Raw genomic sequence first — 13,754 nt, forward strand, 5'->3', positions numbered from 1 at the left:
TCCCTCAAGTGTCAACATGAAAGAGCCTGTACAAACACTCAACTCCACAAGCAAAATCCACAGTTCCAGTACATCCACTAGGTGTTTTCTGCTATAACCCTACAGATAGCAAAACTAATAAAATGTGGATAAGAACATCCCACTAATTTCACCTTAACAGCAGTTACTGCTGCTAAAACCAGTACATAGTTCATGGAGTCAATGTCTTAGTGTGCCATCTACTACATAATGAAATACTAAAGGTTTGGGTGTCCTGTCACTCTGAGCAATCTTACTGGTCAGTTTAGCTTTGGTGATGCGATGGGAGAGGATGTGAGTCTGACACTAACACAAGGAGGAGTAAAGGAGTACGAGGTACATTATATGGCCAAAAGTATTGGGACCCACCTCTTGAATGCAGGGGTTTCAATCAGACCCATTGCCACAGGTGTATAAAATCAAGCACCTCGCCATGCAGTCTCAGTTTACAAACATTTGTGAAACAAAATGGGTCATTCAGAAGAGCTCAGTGACTTGACAGCGTGGCACTGTGATAGGATGCCACTTTTTTAGTAAATGAAATTTATGAAATTTCATCCCTGCTGGATATTCCACAGTCATCTGTAAGTGGTCTTATTGGATAGTGGAAGCACTCAGGAATAACAGCAACTCGGCCACAAAGCAGAAGACCCAGCTCTGTGACTTTACGTGGTCAACGACTGCTAAGGTGCATGGTGGGTAAAAGTCGCCAACGCTCTGCTGATTCCAGAGCTGAAGAGTTCCAGACTTCCACTGGCATTAATATAAGCTTAAAAACTGTGTGTTGGGAACTTCATGAAGTGGGTTTCCATGGCATAGCAGCTGCATGCAAGCCTCATATCACCAAGTCCAACGTCAAGCATCGGATGGAGTGGTGGAAACGTGTTCTATAGAGTGACGAATTATATTTCTCTGTTTGAAAGTTACATTGGGGAGTTTGGGTTTGGTGGATGCCGGGAGAATGTTACCTGCCTGACTGCATTGTGCCAACAGTTAAGTCTGGTGGAGAAGGTATAATGGTGGGGGGCTGTTTTTCAGGGTTTGGGCAATCTTAATGCTTTAGCAAAACCAAGACATTTTGGACACTGCTACGCTTGCAACTTTATGGAAACAGTTTGTGGAAGGCCCCTTTCTATTCCAGCATGACTGTGCCCCAGTGCCCAAAGAAAAAACATGGTCTATAAAGACATGGTGGGATGAGTTTGGTGTGGAAGAACTTGACTAGCCCACACAGAGCCCTGACCTTAACCCCATCAAACAGCTTTGGGATGAACTGGAATGGAGATTGTGAGCTAGGCCTTCTCACCCAACATCAGTGCCTGACCTCTTAAATGCTCTACAAAATGAAGGGGCACAAATTCCCACAGAAACACTCCAACATCTTGTGCAAAGCCTTCCAAAAAGAGTGGAAGCTGTTATAGCTGCAAAGAGGGAGCAACTGCATATTAAAGTCTATGGATATGAATGCAATGTCATTAAAGTCCCTGTTGGTGTAATGATCAGGCGTCCCAATACTTTTGTCCATATAGTGTATGTGTAGACAGTCGTTTTCAAAGATGGACAGGTGGAGAGAAAGCCACCTCGAAAATAGTGACAGAGTATGAGAATGGGAACCCGCACACAAGAGAAGGGAACCCTGGTTAAGAGACGTTCATACAAATGCAAAGATAAAAGTAGGACAAGAGACAGCAAGTATTTGTTTGACTAATCTATTACACGTCTTCGACAAGCAGGTACTGTGGATAGTCCTACATAAGAGTAATAATAATAATAATAATAATAATAATTCATTACATTTATATAGCGCTTTTCTCCGTACTCAAAGCGCTATCCACACAGGGAGGAACCAGGAAGCGAACCCACAATCTTCCAAGGTTGGGTGTTTATGCGAGAGTGTCCCGAGATGAACTGGCACCATTTGGCGGCAGATCCTACCCAGCATCCAGCACTCCCATGGCCTCCACGACCTTCAATTTATATAGACAGACAGACACATAAAGCACTATATAATAAATTTTCAGATCTTCTGGATTTACAAGTAGTACTTTTAATATTCGAATTTAAGTCAGAATAAAGAAGAACAAGCAAATTTTGATGGTTTACATTTTATATTTACTTGCTTATCCAAAAAGACTTACAAAAGGAGGTTAACATAATCGAGTAAACATTAGTCTGGGGGACTGTTTTGGAGCAAGTGTTACAAGACAAGGTTACAAAATTGATCATCACAACTGAAGAGCTCCAAACCAAACAGAACACAAAAATGTGTTTTGTCGCATCAATCTATCAAAGCCATTATCAACGGCATAGACATTTAGCAAACAAAAAGTCTCCAAATGGTTCTTAAACATACTGAGTGTGTCCTGGAGTTCGAACGGAAGTGAGCAGCTCATGTCACCAGCTCGGAGATACACTGGAAAAGAGTCTAGGTTGAGATCTGATGCCACGCAGAGGTGCTATCACCAGATGTAGCCATTCAGTCACCAGTGGACCTGAGTGGGCGAGAAGGAGCAGAGGGCCTCAGAAGTGTCTCCATATACTGTACATGGGTTTAATGAACTTAATAGGTGCTGCTGCAGGGAGATAATATAGTGATCTGAAAAGGGAAGTGCCATGTGTCCACCTCGGCTGGTTAGATACAAAATGGGCCAAAGCATTTGAATCATCTGCAGCATCTCAATAACATATGCTGGCAAACCTGCCAGCACATAGTTGTAGTCCAGATGGATCAAGAGCAGAGCCTGGGACATTTATTAACAAATACAGAATGCTTAATTTTTCTAAACGTTTGTATTTATTTGTTCATTTCTGTAACTTCTGTTGCATCTACTGCACTCCTCGAGGATGGAAAACTAATTTAATTGGCACACCGTATAATTGTCTTTAATTAAACACTTATAAATATATCACCTTGTGTACAACTTTATATTTTCTGTGCCATCACTTGTCGCCCACTGTGCATCTGTCGTTTGAATTTTCAAAATTTCTACATTCTAAGGTGTTCTGAAAGTCTGACCTGCGGATTTTTGTTCCTTTGCAGATAGGCGGCTATCAAAGGCACTATATGACAGATGGGACAAATAAAATTCTAACATAGGAATTTAGCTTACAACATGAGCACCTACTGTTACATTAGGCTATCCATCAAGACCCTTAATGAATGAGCTTAAACTATTAGGATCAAGGGATCAAACCTATAAAGAAGATCTAGTGCAATGCATATAGAAATGTGGACAGAGCAACACTCCACTGCAGGAAACTCGCCATGTAAATTACACTTTAGTGATCCTACAGGAAATCACTCAAAAGAAGATTTTACAATACAGTACAACACATTCTACTGTATAATAACAAAATCAAGTACATTAACCAATACATATTATTTATAATAAATGTACAGTAAAATAAGTAGGAAGTTGAACAACTTTAAATTTGAAACTAAACACAATGGGTCAAATGGAGCAAACAGATGGATGGACAGATTGACATGGCGTGGCTTATTGCCTCTGCGCACATCGGCCTGCACAGATCTGTTTTGGTGTGGGTTTCTGTGCATTCAATTCTTTCCCAACATCATTATCAAGTATGTGCTCTGGAAGGCTCAAGAAGCTGTCAGCGATCTTTATGTTTAAATTTTGAGTTGTGTGTATGTGAGTTCTTGTATATATGCTACCGGCAATATATGAAAGGCAGACATTGTAAAGAATGCCTTGGCAATATATAGAATGCTGGAAATTGGACGTCAAAGTATGAAACGATTAATATGTCACATATTTCCTAGGCATTCCATACAATGCCAAAAGACAAACCGGCAAAGTATAAAATACTCCCGCGAATGACCTTTCCAATGTCACGTGGCAAAGCACGTGACTTTTGACACTCACCTCATATGGAGAACTCCCCATTTGCATTTCAGTCTTTGTTTCGGAATTAAGTGCAATTTTAAATAAAACTCTTTCCTTCCTTGTTAAAACAAGTAGGTTCACATTTGCATTTCAGTCTTTGTTCGGAATTAAGTACAATTTAAAATAAAACTCTTTCCTTCCTTGTTACAACAAGTAGGTTCATATTTGCATTTTAGTCTTTGTTCGGAATTAAGTACAATTTAAAATAAAACTCTTTCCTTCCTTGTTACAACAAGTAGGTTCATATTTTAATTGTCTCTTTTTTTCCCACAATAAGAAAGTCCTGTGCATCTTTTCAATCAAAGCCTTTTCATGACTCTCTTTCAATAATTTGCCTAAATAGCATTTGTCATTCTATATAATGTCTATATTACATAGTGTAAATATAATTTTAAAATAATTCAGATATTTCATACTTTGCCCAAAAACGCCAGGCATTCTATACAATGCCCGCATTTCATACATTGTCGGTAACATATACAGCATCTCACAAAAGTGAGTACACTCCTCACATTTTTGTAAATATTTTATTCTATCTTTTCATGGGACAACACTGAAGATATGACACTTTGATACAATGTAAAAGTAGTCCGTGTACAGCTTGTATAACAGTGGAAATGTGCTGTCCCCTCAAAATAACTCAACACACAGCCATTAATGTCTAAACCGCTGGCAACAAAAGTGAGTAAACCCCTAAGTGAAAAATGTCCAAATTGTGCCCAATTAACCATTTTCCCTCTCCGGTGGCATGTGACTCGTTAGTGTTATAAGGTCTCAGGTGTGAATGGGGAGCAGGTGTGTTAAATTTGGTGTTATCACTCTCTCATACTGATCACTGGAAGTTCAACATGGCACCTCATGGCAAAGAACTCTGAGAATCTGAAAAAAAAAAAAAAAAAAAAAAAAAAAGAATTGTTGCTCTACATAAAGATGGCCTTGGCTATAAGAAGATTGCCAACATCCTGAAACTGAGCTGCAGCACGGTGGGCCAAGACCATACAGCAGTTTAACAGGACAGGTTCCACTCAGAACAGGCCTCGCCATGGTCGACCAAAGAAGTTGAGTGCACGTGCTCAGCATCATATCCAGAGGTTGTATTTTGAAAATAGAGGCATGAGAGCTGCCAGCTTTGCTGCAGAGATGCTGTCAGTGCTCAGACCATACACCCCATACTGCATCAAATTGATCTGCATGGCTGTCGCCCCAGAAGGAAGCCTCTTCTAAAGGTGATGCACAAGAAAGCCTACAAACAGTTTGCTGAAGACAAGCAGACTAAGGACATGGATTACTGGAACCAAGTCCTGTGGTCTGATGAGACCAAGATTAAACTTATTTGGTTCAGATGGTGTCAAGCGTGTGTGGCGGCAACCAGGTGAGGAGTACAAAGACAAGTGTGTCTTGCCAACAGTCAAGCATGGTAGTGGGAGTGTCATGGTTTGGGGCTGCATGAGTGCTGCCGGCACTGGGGAGCTACAGTTCATTGAGGGAACCATGAATGCCAACATGTACTGTGACATACTGAAGCCGCAGGGCAGTATCCCAACATGATAACGACAATTGCCTTGCTAAAGAAACTAAAGGTAAAGGAGCTGGACTGGCCACGCATGTCTCCAGACCTAAGCCCTATTGAGCATCCGTGGAGAAGGTGGAGGAGCACAGGGTCTCTAACATCCACCAGCCTCCGTGATGTCGTCATGGAGGATTGGAAGAGGATTCCAGTGGCAACCTGTGATGCTCTAGTGAACTCCATGCTCAAGAGAGTTAAGGCAATGCTGGAAAATAACAGTGGCCACACAAAATATTGACACTTTGGGCACAATTTGGACATTTTTCACTTAGCGGTGTACTCACTTTTGTTGCCAGCGGTTTAGACATTAAGGGCTGTGTGTTGAGTTATTTTGAGGGGACAGCAAATTTCCACTGTTATACAAGCTGTACACGGACTACTTTACATTGGATCAAAGTGTCATATCTTCAGTGTTGTCCCATGAAAAGATATAATAAAATATTTACAAAAATGTGAGGGGTGTACTCACTTTTGTGAGATACTGTACATTAAAATAAATCATGTATCTCAAAATTTACTTGTGCAAAACCTTTGCAAATCTATAAGCCGGGTTCAGGACTAAACAAGCAAAAAATCAAGGTAAATTAAACAGTTTCTACAGCAGTTATCATTAGACACAGGTCAATGGAGCAAACAGATAGATGGACAGATTGACATGGCGTGGCTTAATGCCTCTGCACACATCAGCCTGCACAGATCTGTTTTGGTGTGTGTGTTTCTGTGTGTTCAATTCTTTCCCTACATCATCATCAAATATGTGCTCTGGAAGGCTCAAGAAGCTGTCAGCTATCTTTATGTTTAAGTTTCTCAGTTGTGTGCAGGCAAGTTCTTGTATATACATTAAAATAAATTATGTATCTCAAAATTTAATTGTGCAAAAATTTTGCAAATCAATAGGCTTGGTCCCAACACTAAACAGATAAGAATACAAAAAAAATCAAGGTAAATTAAACTGTTTCTACAGCAGATTTCATTAGACGCAGGTCAAACTGTTTTTGAAGGGTATGGGGAGAAGTACTGGACCAAAAACAACAGGCCTGGAAGCCAGTATAACTTGTCTGAAGAAGATAACTTCTGAAAATAATGGACCCATCGTTTGTGCGTAGGTCATGGCATTCAGGGTGGATATCTCAAAAACAGCTTGCTCTAAAATGTTCTCTCTCTCTGCTGGGATGTACAGTAGTCATCTACACAACATTAAAAAAAATTACAATATGAAAACCCATTTCCACAGATGCACACACAGGCACCATCCTAAAATCAACTTTTCTCAATGTTTTGAACATTATAGTATGAGAATCTTAACTTGATAGAAAAATGTTTTTGACGTCAACACCAAAAATTCCATTTACATGGAAAAAAAAAGCTAAAATTATTATCATTGTCAATTAACCACAATAAACATATGGTTTCATACAGACAGTGAACAGAACAGAAACTGAGCCCAGGGCGTCTAAGCTGTAATCACTGCAACAAAACAGAGAAAATATGGTTCTGTTGTATAATGGATAAAGGCCATCAGTCTGTTAATTATAAAACAATACTAAAAAGTTATGTCAGGCTTCATTGACTATTTTAAAGCACAGTCTGGCGGTCAATACGAACGTGGTATCCAAAATAAGAAAAAAGCCCAAGTCTCAAGCTTGTGTTTTCTCTACATCTCTTTGACACAAACAAGGAAGTGTATTTTTGTTGCCCTACAGCAAAGATGAACAATCAAGCAACCTTTCTTTTATAAAGTGTTCTTCATGAGTCACAATGGAGCTTTACAGAATAAACAGAATTAAAATTCAGAGAATGAGGATACATCTACCTCTCTCTCTCACACACACACACACACACACACACACACACACTGTACAGCAAAATAAAGTTAAAATGCTATAACATCCATAAACCCACGATCACAGAACCTATCCGAGCAGTTTCAAATTAAATACAGAAACCATTCACGGGTTGGCGCCAATCGTCACACAGCCCACTGACACATACACGTCTACACTCACAAGGGGCCAGTTCAGAATTTCCAATTAACCTAATACATGCGTCAAAATCCCACAAAGACATTAAAGAACATAGAAACTCCACACAGACACCAGAATTGTGAGGCAGCACCGAGAAACCAATTTGTTCAAATGAATGTCACTACACACACACACACACAAGTTTAATGGAAGACAAACAAAATCTGCATTGAGACAAATAATCAACAAAGAAGAGGTCTGGGCTGAGGTTATGTAACTTTGTCTTTAAAAATGTCATGCAACCCACATACAATTCAAAAATAGGATTCTATTAAAAAAAACAGTAAAATAATCAGCAGCAGGGTAAAACCACAAACATCAAAACCATAGGAAGTCTCCCTCTAAACGCTGTGGCCATTACACAGAAACTGCCACTCATAATATATGCGGAATCTTCTCTGTTGTGTCATGATATGCCAAGCAGCTGTATGGTGTCTCAAAAGTGAAGAACGTTCCTGGAACTGACTGTGGACATCGTAAGAGAAGAGGCTCTTAGACGGACGGGACAAGTAAGAGACTACTACTGGTGTCATCAACTTTCCTATAAATAAGAAAAAGGGAGTGGCAACAGGAAGAAGTTCTAAGGAACACAGCCACAACACTGTCCAAATGTATCGGGGACAGAATTCCACATAAGTGAACTGCTGTTCCCTTGTGTGGCCTTAAAGTTACAATTACATGGAAAAGATTTATTAACCTGGCGATATGTGGCCACAAGATAAATAACGTAACAACAGGCCACCATGTAGGGATCTTAGATGTCTTTTAAACCTGAAACAGAAAGGAAAAGGGACTTTCCAGATCTTCATTATGTTCAAGAAAAAAGGAAACTCAAAAGTTAAAAAAAAAAAAACTCCTATGTCAGCATATGACAATAGTTTTACCAGCAAAACCAATATGGCTGCTTAAAATGAAACCACGAAGGAAAAAGAAGCCAGGACTTGTCAGGCCTGAGAAGTTCATATCTTCCATTGGTCTTGACTGGACCTCTTAGCACTACTGAAGTTTCAGTGATACCTTGAATGCTAGTAAACATAGCAATTGACAATCTAGTAAAATAACATGACATTTTAAAAAAACACAACAAACCTCAGGTCCTGAAAGTCCAGAGCAGAGTGCCATACCCACATACTTAATGACCTGATAGTTTAAGACTGATGAATGGTTACATTTTGAAGGCCACTGTACTTGGACCTGTTAGTGCAAACTAGATAGACTGACTTGGTAATACCCCAAATACCACTGGAGTCTCAAAGTCTGGACCTGTATCTAAATGTTTTTTCCTAAGCAATAATTGCATAACCAGTAATAATACACATAACAAAAATGACCATTTATGACAAAACACAAATGGACTGCAAGCCCCAAGAAATTCCATATGCACCAGATTGTAAAAACTCCAGTCCAAAACCTTAGGCTAAACCACTGCGCTAACAGCCAAGAAGCCAAACTGCACTTGATCTTGACACTTCATATCAGTTGGACAATTAGGTGACACCCTAGCCTTTGGGCTGCAGAACATAAACTCCAAAGTCTTAAAATAACAGCATCACTCCCAGCAACACCCTAAACATCATGTGTTTTGTGCCTGAAAGATGAGTTGCTACAAAGTCTTTGTGACAGACACCCCATCCTTTTATCCAAACCGGCTTAACTGGACACCCTAAAAAGTCACTAACCCCCGAGGTTCAGAGTAATATGTTACAATACATGGCCTTTGTGACCGGAGCTGGGTGACAGTAACATCTTAAAAGACAAACTATGGGGACAGCATTCTTGAAGGCACTCAAGGAACGCAGATCTTGGTTACCCCAGCATAACTCTACATTCCCAGTGGACAAAAGTGCACTGGTTAGAAAAATGTCACAACTTCTTAAAACACATCAAAAGGTCTTTATAGCTCAGAGTAAGTGGATAGCCCACATGTAAAATTTGGACTCCCTGAAAACCCTCCAAAAAGTCTCTTAACCCTTCGCATTAAAATTCATGATTTTTGATAGCCGATGGCCAGAATATAATGAGTTTCTGGTCTTGACAGTTCAGAGTAAGTTGACAGTGTCACTGACTGTCATACATCGGGGCCAATTTAGAAATGCTAGTTCTCCTAACTTGTATGTCTTTGAACTGTGGGAGGGACCAGAGCACCTGAAAGGGTACAAGGCAAAATGTCAAAAATATGACACTGTAAAGTTGCTGGACAAACAGTTTACAAATTTGAGCACAGGTGAACATGCCCACAAACCCAAGAAGTTCAAAGTTTTCTAAGTAATATGTGACAAAGCATGACCTGAACTAAGCTAGGTGACAATAACATCTTAAAGTATAACAAATTAAGGGAGGGCAGCGTTCTTAAGGATAGTCCAAAGGTCATGTGCAGCAGGTCTCAGATATCTAGCACAACTCTCCATTTCCAGTGACCAAAGATACATACATTTCAAAAACATTCAATAACACTTCAACATAACTCTGGGTAAGTGGACAGCCTACACGTAAATTTGGACTCACCCCTCCTTGGCTTTACAATTCAGGATGTTTGACACCTACAGATCAGAATATGACACACTCCTGGTGTTGTCAGTTCAGGCTAAGCTGACAGTTTCAAAGACTGCCCAAGGCAAACAACTAAGAAGATGCCATTTCTGAGAAAAAGGAAGAGACAGTCTTGGTTACACCGTATGGCTACAAAACCCAGAGACATTTGGAATGGTAGACCCATTCACAGTTACTGGTCAGTTCCAGTGACATTACAGTGGCACAAAACTTAAACATCCGATATTTAAGTGTCACTCAAGAATACAAGGCATAACAAATAAAAGGAGATTATTCACTCCATCAAGCCTGTTTGCGTAAAAGCTAAGCTGTCCCATGTCTCAATAGTTTGTTCCAGATTCCCATAACTCTTTGTGAGAAGAAGTGCTTCCTGGCTTCTGCCCTAAATGCACTTCCCCTTTATATAGAAGCTGATTCAGACATTTCAAACTAACTAAACTGTCTCAATACCATCATAAAGAATAAAAATACCAAATGAAATACTACAGACAAGACGGACACCCTCTGAAATAACCTGTCAAACATTGGACCACAGTATCTGGAATCTGATGAAAAGAAAGTCTCCAGTCAAACAAGTAGTCACACCCAGGGATACTAAAGGTGCCAGGGCACGTCATGATAATGAAAACTTGGCAATATCCGAAAAGCAGATCCAACATAAGCGTAGTTACTCAATGGTTACATCCTAGATCCCAGGCAACAGGTCTTAATAATACGTTAAAGGTGAACACTTTAATTGCCCAAGAACGTCGACTGTCCAGATTAAGTTTGGACTCCTAGCGATGTCTTAAAGACCACCTTCTGACAGTCCAGACAGATTAAACTACAAGGCGGCTCTAGGTGGACCAGTGCACGGCTCCAGTCAGATTACAAGGACCCTTTAAAAGCAGCAAAGCCGCCAATATGTCAGTTCGAAGCGGAGCGGCACTCCCCGTATCACTCACTCTCCAGGCCTGTCCCCAGCTGTCTGACAGATCACAGGAGGTCGGTAATCTCCGGAACACCACTGATGAACTGGGCCTCGCGCTTCCTTCCGCCTCTCGAAGCGCCAGTGCCGTCAGGTTCGGAAGAGAAACTTAGCCGCGATGATGTACGGCAGGACAGGGCGGCCGGAGGAGCGCCTCTCGCAGAGTCCTCTCTCCGCCATGTTCCGCCGCACCTCCCTTCCGCCCGGCTTCGCAGAGGCCTAGATGGTCGGGGGGTCACGCCGGAAAGCACCCCTAGTGGCTCCCCAAGTCGCGCCTACTATAGTCCCACAGCGAAGTGTAGCGATCCAATTCGGTTGTACTCACCGTCTGTCGCGCTCTCTCGCCACCACCGCCGCCACCGCCGCCGCCTCTCCGCCACTGCCTCCGGATCCACTCCGGGCTCTACGCTGACGACGTCATCACAGCCTCACTCTCGACGCTCTTAAAGGAACCGCGCACGTTGTGACGCCGGGAAAGGCAACTAAGTTGCCAGGCTGGACAGTTTCGCGCCCTGTTGCACTGTTTTTGAACACTTTTGTCAAGGGAGAAAAATGATCTTTGAGTGTGATGTTTTATTATGGGATGCTTTGTCAATGTTTATAACATTATTTAAGGCATCGCCAACCACAAACAAGGAAATCAGCGCTACTCGAGGTATATTTGGCATATATCCCTCCTCGTCTCATGCAAAACTAGTTCATTTGCATAACTATGACACACCCCCATTTCCTCGGTGAACTGTTTTCAATCACGCCTACTTTCCGAAAGGTGAGCAGTCTGAAAACGCCGGCTTATAGGAGAAAGACAGCTCGGAGACGGCTCAGTAAATCCTGCCGGCTGCTGCGAAATTTTGGATTAATAAATGGCCATTGTGTAAAAGGAAAAAAAAAACTGGGTAAGAGTCTGCGGTCAGGATGGGCGTCATTGCATTGAGCACAGAGAACAATCTCAGACGACTCAGCAGATGTGCTTCTGTCCCAAGGATGGGAGTTCATATTTCCTGCGTACTGTCATAAAACAAAAAAATATATATATATCAAAGTGTCTTAATAAGTGAAAAGATGACTCCAGGATGCTGACCTTTGAGGAACAGTTAAAAAAAACTGGCAAATTAAAAAAAAAAAATTAAATGAGCCAAAGAATGTAGACATTGAATGGAAGAAAACTGGAAATGCGTTTATGGCTGGAGGAGGGCATCATCACTTGTTGCAACAATCTCAATCAGCCTTTTCACCTTTGCCATGAGTATGATAGAGAAAGCAGTCCATGTACAATACAAAGCCAACCCCAAACCAATTCTGGTGAGTGGCAGCCTCCTATGAGAAACTTTATGGACCATTTTACTGTGACCACCACTTCACTGTCAGACAGCAGATGGGTCCTTAAGGAACTTGAGAACTCGTCTACAGGGCAAAGATGAACTATAATTCAACCATGTCCGGGTCCCTTGTTCTGAAGTAGGGCAGGGTCATGGACAAGTTCCGCTTTAAATTAGATAGTGCTGCAATTCTATCAATCACTTAGAAGTCTGTCAAGATGAAAAAACAGCTGAGGGTGTGGAAGTGTTCAAGAATAGGAGGAGTAGAAGGTGTTATGGGATCAAATGCAGAAGATCTATGAACAGGAGAGAATACCAGAGGAGCGGAGGAACAATATGATTCTACCAATTTATAAAGAGTAGGGTGATATTCAATATAGTGGAAACTATTGAGGTTTAATGCTGATGTCACACACAATGAAAAATTGGTAAAGGTTTAAAGAGATAAGGCTTATGAAAGAGACCACCACAGGGGAGGAGGAACAACTGATGCAGTATTTTTTATTGAGACATCTCATAGGAAAACATTGACAGAAAATAGTTAGGTGTGCATGTGATGTGTATTGATGTGGAGAAGATGAAACATCAAGAGGTCTAGGGTGCATGAGACAGAAAGGAGGACCAGAGAAGTAGGTGAGGATTGTCCAGGATATGTATGAGGGGAGTGAGGACTCGGGTTAAAAGTAGTGCTTTGGGGTAACAGACAAGATCCCAATTCAAGGGAGGTCTTCACAAGGGATCTTCTTGAAGTCCTTGCCCTCTTTGATCTTGCTATGCATGTGTTGAGAAATGAGACAATGAGATATACAACAAAAGTGGGAGAGATATCTCAGAAAATTCAGGAAGGTAGATTGAAGTGATTAGGAGAGGCAATGAATACGTGGGCAAAAGAGTGATGAGAATGGAAGTACAGGGGGAAGAGAAAATGAGGGAGGCCAAAGTGGATGTCAAAAGTAAAAGAAGATCAGAAGGAAAAGGGTCTGATTGGGGAGGAGGAGCAGGACAAAGCTGTTTGGAGAAGGTTGATAAAGCACATTGATCACACAGAGAAATGGGAAAAGATGAAGAGAAAGAAGAAGACTCTGAAGTCAAAAGCCTAGGAAAGGTGGTCAACTGCAATCTCCAAGATACATCTGCCATCTGGACAACTATCAAGGAGCTCAAGGCTTAGTTGACAAAGATGGACATGTCCAGTCTACTTGGCAGATTTAAATCCAGGATATATCAGCATGGCATCCTGCCCCAGATTCTCTAGCCTCTTTTGGTGTACAAAGTGGCAACAAAATTTGAAGAGGAAGATTAGCATCTTCCACCGTAGGTGGTTAAGTGTACCATGGAGCCTGAGGGATACAGCCTTGTAAAGGAAGAATACCATGCTTCAGATCCCAGTCACTAGCATCTCTG

At 41.3% G+C, this 13,754-nt stretch overlaps 1 protein-coding gene and 1 long non-coding RNA gene across 2 annotated transcripts in view; one reads left to right on the forward strand and one right to left on the reverse strand.

The window, feature by feature from the left end:
* The window catches only part of LOC114647779 (ras-related protein Rap-1A), a 138,617-nt gene extending 127,096 nt beyond the window's left edge, over positions 1 to 11,521 (reverse strand). Inside the window, exon 1 of the mRNA XM_028796409.2 lies at positions 11,357 to 11,521. The gene's annotated coding sequence lies outside the window, so the exon portion shown is untranslated. The remainder of the gene's footprint in view (positions 1 to 11,356) is intronic.
* Positions 1 to 13,754, forward strand: part of LOC127527042 (uncharacterized) — a 216,765-nt gene that overhangs the window by 104,686 nt on the left and 98,325 nt on the right. The window lies entirely within an intron of this gene.

The sequence above is a fragment of the Erpetoichthys calabaricus genome, chromosome 3 (assembly GCF_900747795.2).
Source record: "Erpetoichthys calabaricus chromosome 3, fErpCal1.3, whole genome shotgun sequence".
In the NCBI taxonomy this organism is placed as follows: domain Eukaryota; kingdom Metazoa; phylum Chordata; class Cladistia; order Polypteriformes; family Polypteridae; genus Erpetoichthys; species Erpetoichthys calabaricus.